Source organism: Trifolium pratense, linkage group LG6 (genome assembly GCF_020283565.1).
Source record: "Trifolium pratense cultivar HEN17-A07 linkage group LG6, ARS_RC_1.1, whole genome shotgun sequence".
Lineage (NCBI taxonomy): Eukaryota > Viridiplantae > Streptophyta > Magnoliopsida > Fabales > Fabaceae > Trifolium > Trifolium pratense.
The window spans coordinates 27,900,368-27,907,053 of NC_060064.1; positions in this window are offsets into that span (position 1 = coordinate 27,900,368).

Genomic DNA, 6,686 nt, shown 5'->3' on the forward strand with positions numbered 1-6,686 from the left:
TGTGGTTCTTCCTCAACCAGGACTCCTTATGCCTTTAGGACTCTTCTGATGGGGAGAAGAGTCAATATGCAGTGTGTCCGGTATATTGGGGACCATAGCCTATATATAGTGTGATGGCCAATTAGGGTTCCCATTATTCCGAAATTGGCCATCCTGACATCCACTCATATTGAGCCCATATCCAATTAATTAATTAATTCTAAATAGAAATCTAATTAGCCTTTTACTTTATTTGATCACTTAATCAATTAAGGCTCCTAATTGATAAATAGCTAATATAATTATATATAAAGATATTTGCCCACATAATATTATTGAAATATTATAAAATATTCCAACAATCTCCCACTTGGGCTACATATCGTTATAATTATATCATTGTTCCTTAGGCGCGCATCCGAATGCTATTCATCTTTAGATTTCAACCTTACAATCTGGTCCATCTCATACACCAATAATGGGACCACCGCGGCTGTCGTCACTGACGTATAACGTGACGGAACCCCGACGACCACCACATCAATGTACTTGACGACATAGATCTGATATGGATGAGTGGCATGGAAATTTCATGCAATGTGATCTCTAAATCATGCCTATTTCCAACTGGTCCAACTGAAAACTTTAGTGAGATCAAACTGAAGTTTGCAAATTCAATATTTGCACCAAAGATACATAACCGGTTATAACAATAATAACCTCAAACTTTATTTCTGCAGAAAACCTTAACAAAACATGTATCTTTATCAATACCAAAGTTAGAACATAACAAATTAGAGACTCCCACTAATCCAAGACATCCTTAGTGACAAAAATAATATGAAAGACCTTAGGTGTCACGTCTTTGATTAGTGAGTCAGCTAGCATAAACTTTATCTTTATATGTTCTATCATTCAACAACAACATTGTCCGACTAATTTATGTCACAATATAACTTAATTTGTCTTTCAAAACCTTTTACTTTATGCAACCAAGTGACATAAATACCAATAGTCATTTCTTGAGTTAGAATGTCCATTAAATATAGACATTCTAAAAGGATCGGAGTCGAACATCCTAATGATCTCCAAATTATTCAATCTCCGATATGTGAGCACAAATTATTGTTCTCTATAACAATCCTTATGGTTGCCACATTTCAACAATTCAAATTTAGAATTGCTCAAGTATCTGCCAAATGATCTTATTATATACACTATTTCCGAATGCGTATAAGTAAGATCGTACATAAGTTTCTCAAAGCTGAAGCATATATGAAAATACTTTATTTTCTAAATTTCCAGATTTTTCTTTTGAACAATGATTGAGACTAGATAGTCTCCCTTTATAATTAAGGCAATTCCTTAGTTTATTGACTTTCATGTCGAATTTACTTTCAACTTTATTGATACAACTCTTTTGTGATAACCGAATGATACATTGAGAAATCTAAGTATCAAAATGCCTAATACAAAAGAGATGTGCCCAAGATCTTTTGTCACTAAACTTTTGTTAGTGATTTATTGGTTTCACACAATATATCAATTTTGACTAAATAAAATAAATTCGACACATTAAATTTAGAATATAAACATACTCCCACTGAACCTGTATGATCCACAACTCTCCATAATATATATCTCAAAACCAAATGAGACAATCACCTTATGAGACTTTTGTGGTATCAATAATGAGACAACTTTCTTAACAAATAAATGGATTTATTTTGTTTGCACATTATCTACTTCGTGTCTATTGACATAAAGTTTCATCTGATTGCACTTTATTGTGTTTCTTAATGTTGTCATTAAGAAACACTATCTTGATATCCATCTTATTTAGCTCCAAAAACTATAATAAGTAACAAGTGTCGTGACTGTCCTAATGGAGTTTTCAAAACAAAACGAACATGAATTCTCTTTTCAGTCAATACTTTATGACACTTCATACTTTAATTCTTGAATGGTATTGAGTTTGATCTTCATGAATTAATCTCTTAACCTAATTGAGAGAAAGAAAACTAATGTCCTTATGAGAATCCAAATTTACTATATAAATAGTAACCGTATGAATTGATTTAGAAACAATTCTTCCTCACTCAATTTTGTTCTTTTACTATATCTCTCCCCCAAACTCAATATCTTCAAGAGACTTTGCAATTTTCGTCTCATAATGTTCATTAGCATGGGACCGAAGTTTATATTTCTCAAAATTTTCAACAATTCTAGATTGTCACAAGTCATAACTGAATTGACTATAATAATATTTGTATTTAAAAGACAAATTGAATCTCTCGATTTAAAATAATAATCAAGAATTTATAACAATAAAACAAAACTTAATTCAATTAATGATTCACCAAATTGTCTTTTAAATACAAATATAAGTTAGTAACAACAATCTAACAAATAGTTGAAAAACCATCAATCTTCACCGACTTATTTCCTCGCCAGATTGATGTGTCTTTCAACATCATTGGAAATTTGTCAGTTTAGATCAAATTTATTATTCTTTATTTGCCTTTATCCTTTGAGGTATTTACATAATGAACACTATTTTATTTTCTCTTGCTTCAACTGTTTCTTTATTGCACACTTTATGAAATGATTCTATTAAAAAATCATTTCTAACTTTAATAGTTATAAGACTAATTGTGCAAATAGAACACTATATGCTAAATTTTCGACAAGATAACTTGATTGTCAAAATTATATCGCTTTATCAAGATTAAATAGTTACCTAATGTGCTCTTGAGATTTTCTTTGCTTAATAATCCGAATGAAATATTATCTCTCCAACGAGAGCTTATTTTTCGCTTTATTGCTTTATAAGCACTTTAATTTAAGCAAAGAAAACATGACAAAAAATTATGTCATCTTAAATAATACCTCAAATGTCTCTGAAATTCAAAACTTTATGATCATGACCTATGTCATTCGGAATATACTCACCTTTTATACTTGAGTCTCACTTTAAAGTTACCGAATAGTGAGAGAATTTGAATTTTTCCATGTTGACATAAGTTTAGATCCAAGAACACAAATGTTCTTCCTTTATTTCTAAGCACTAGAATTTTAAGAATTTAAAATTCTAACATGATTTTGCAGATACATAAACTATATTAGTTTATAGAGAACTAAAAATTACTCACCAAAATACATAATGCACCATTGATGTCAAGCCCTTAAAAAATAACATCAATTGCTAGTGGTATTTCATGACAATGATCAAACATTGACGATCAATATTAAAAAATAATAAATCCTTATAATCGTCACATGTTTACCATTATAAGTGTGAATGCAATCCACTAAATACTTATATGGATTTACACTAACACGTCTTTATTAGGCACATCAATAAATTATGATAGAGACATGCTCAACTTTATTTGTAAATTATAAGACAAACAAGATACCAAACGCACCATCAATCCCCAATCTTTGATTGTAAGAATTAACTGCAAGCGGTACTCTCAACGTAATGATCAAATGTTGGTAATAAGTCCTGTCAAATAATAGTCACCTTTTGGCATCCTATTATCCACATGGTAAATAACTTTATAATCACCACACATTTACCATCACATGTATGTAATTATTCGGCCAAACTGCACGTCTTCCTTTTGGCCGACCGTAACAGCTCGCATAAATAATCTCATACTACACCCTTTATAATTTCAATTGAATCTAGTCTACGCACCGGAGGTTGCTTTATGCAACTTTTTGCTTCGACAAACTCAATCAAAATTACTAGACAATTTAATAAATTGAATATATATGTATGTAATTATTCGACCGAACTGTGTCTACCTTTTGGTAGACCAAAATAGTTTGCATGAATAATTTTATACATCCTTATGTGATTCTAACTGAATCAAATCTACGCAACAGAGGTTACTTTTGCAACTTGTTGTTTCAACCAACTCAGTCAAAGTCACCTGACAATTTATTAAATCAAATGGGAAAAGTCTTAAATTTACAAGGTACTACCCACAAAATGTAGACCGTATTCCTTTACGATGCCACCTGATAATCATAAGATTAATTGACATCCCTTAATGTGAGAACAAACTCACAAGCAAATTAAATTAACATGAGATATATCCGAAGAGCATGATAAAAGGAAATTATTGTAGAAGCTTAATAACAATAAACTTAAACATCATAATCATGCTACAAACCAAATATTTAATTTAAAATAAAATTAAATCTTTATATATACCAAAGAATATTCATGCTATAACTGATTCACATATACTCAATGATTCTTTAAATAAATAAATGAAATTCTATACTTGTATTTTCCAAAACAGAAGGAAACCAAAACTTTATATTCTATAAATAAACAAATAATTATAGAATCTATATTTTTCCAAAATTTAAAGAATCAACCTTTAATTTCTACACATACCAAATTGTATCAAAATATTTTGAGAATCCTTATAATTGCTATTTAATGGCAATTAATCTTTTACAAAAAATATATACAATAACCAAATATATATATTTATCAAATCTTCATATACCTTATTTCTCAAAATAATCTTTTAAGTACAAAATTCATGAGAATCAAAACTTTAAACCAATTTATCTCGTAACCTCATATCTGAATCAATGAACAATTTCAGACCGTATGAAAGAGTAACTCTAACAATCCGAAGAGATGAAAACATTGTCCACAAAAAGAAAAAAAAAAATCTTTAAATACGATAGACAATCAAAAATCCATCTTTTAATTTTCAATTTTAAACTCAATGTTACTCTGGCCTTAATTTTCTTAATTTTCTTAATGGTCTTAATTATGTGACTCTCACAATTCAAGTTCACATACCAAGCAAAATGTCTTTTACCGGTTCAAATTCCATATTACCTCTGTAACTTATATACCGAATCAAATTCTTGATACATTCTTATCTTTGAAAGAACAATAATTTGAAATTAGACTAAATTAAAACTGAAGCTTTATTTGTTACCGACCTTATTCAATCTAATCATAAATTGACAGTAACACACAATAGTGCAAAATATGAATTTGAATCGGAATCGCAAAGTTAACACAAATTATGAATAAAGCAAAGAACTTTAGCCAAATAATCTCGGTTGACCATCAATTTAAAAAATTAACCAAAAAACCATTCTTTGAAGAACTAACTTTCGTACTTATAAAAGCTAGCAAAGTCAAAATTCCTGTATATACAAAATCAACTCTTTATTTACTAGACACAAATTGATTTCATATAACAACCGATAATTATTTACCTTCGCAATCTTTGTGAATTAATATATTATATCGCAAAATATATATCGATCCAGAGAGAAAAGAAATTGTTGAACGCTAAATAATCCCAATAAATTAAACATGAAGACCTGCTCTGATACCAATTGTTAGAATTAACTTAATAATTTAATCATATACATGCTCTTAATAACAAAGATTAAATCTATAATATTACTTTAGTGCGGAAGCCAAATAAACACAAGCATGTATATAAAACAGGATCTACGACATGTTGATTTATCAAAGATCATAGTAATAGGAATACCTGGATGACGAATCCATTAGATGAACTAACCGTTATAATCCTGAAACACAAAGAGAGACGGACGACGAGCATCCGTTGGCTTGTGGTTCTTCCTCAACCAGGACTCCTTATGCCTTTAGGACTCTTCTGATGGGGAGAAGAGTCAATATGCAGTGTGTCCGGTATATTGGGGACCATAGCCTATATATAGTGTGATGGCCAATTAGGGTTCCCATTATTCCGAAATTGGCCATCCTGACATCCACTCATATTGAGCCCATATCCAATTAATTAATTAATTCTAAATAGAAATCTAATTAGCCTTTTACTTTATTTGATCACTTAATCAATTAAGGCTCCTAATTGATAAATAGCTAATATAATTATATATAAAGATATTTGCCCACATAATATTATTGAAATATTATAAAATATTCCAACAAGTCCCGTAAGCATCGTTCAATTGGTAGATACATCATAGTTAATATTATTTGAAAATATGTGTATAAGTGGATAACTCTCATGGAAGACTTGTTATACACCAAACACTTATATTTGAGGGTGGATGTGCTAGATTCGAGTGTACCTCTAATATTGAGTGTGGAAGAAGATGAATAGAAAGGAAATTTCTAAAATCAAATAGTGTAGTTGGACTTAAGTGTGTATCCTCGTGTTGAAACTAAAATGAATGTTCATATATTGTGGAGTAAATTAAAATAGTTGTATGAGCATAAGAACGTGCAAAATAAAGCATGTTTGATGTGAAAGGTGGTTAATATGAACCCTGATTCTGCCACGTGTTGACAAAATATTTGCAAGGTTGAGAGAAAATTATCCTTAATGATCGTCGTCATAAGTCCCTTACTCAAACTATAATACATGTCTTCAAATTTGTATATTATTATTTGAATTCGTAATGAGTTGAAGCTTATATGTCACTTTGCACAAAACAAACATCGTACTGAGACGAGACAACTAAAAAACTTCGCACAGGACGACCAACAAAACAACGACGCTGCACTTTGGCGATTTAAAAAAAACTCAAATATATGTGAATAGCACTTATTTTGATAGATGGAGAAAAAACACGATTGAGAGGCGTGATTCCGATTCAAAAAATTATCCAAAACCACCCCTATCTCATGGATGAGCTAAGAATCTTCTCAAAAAAACAAAAAAAAA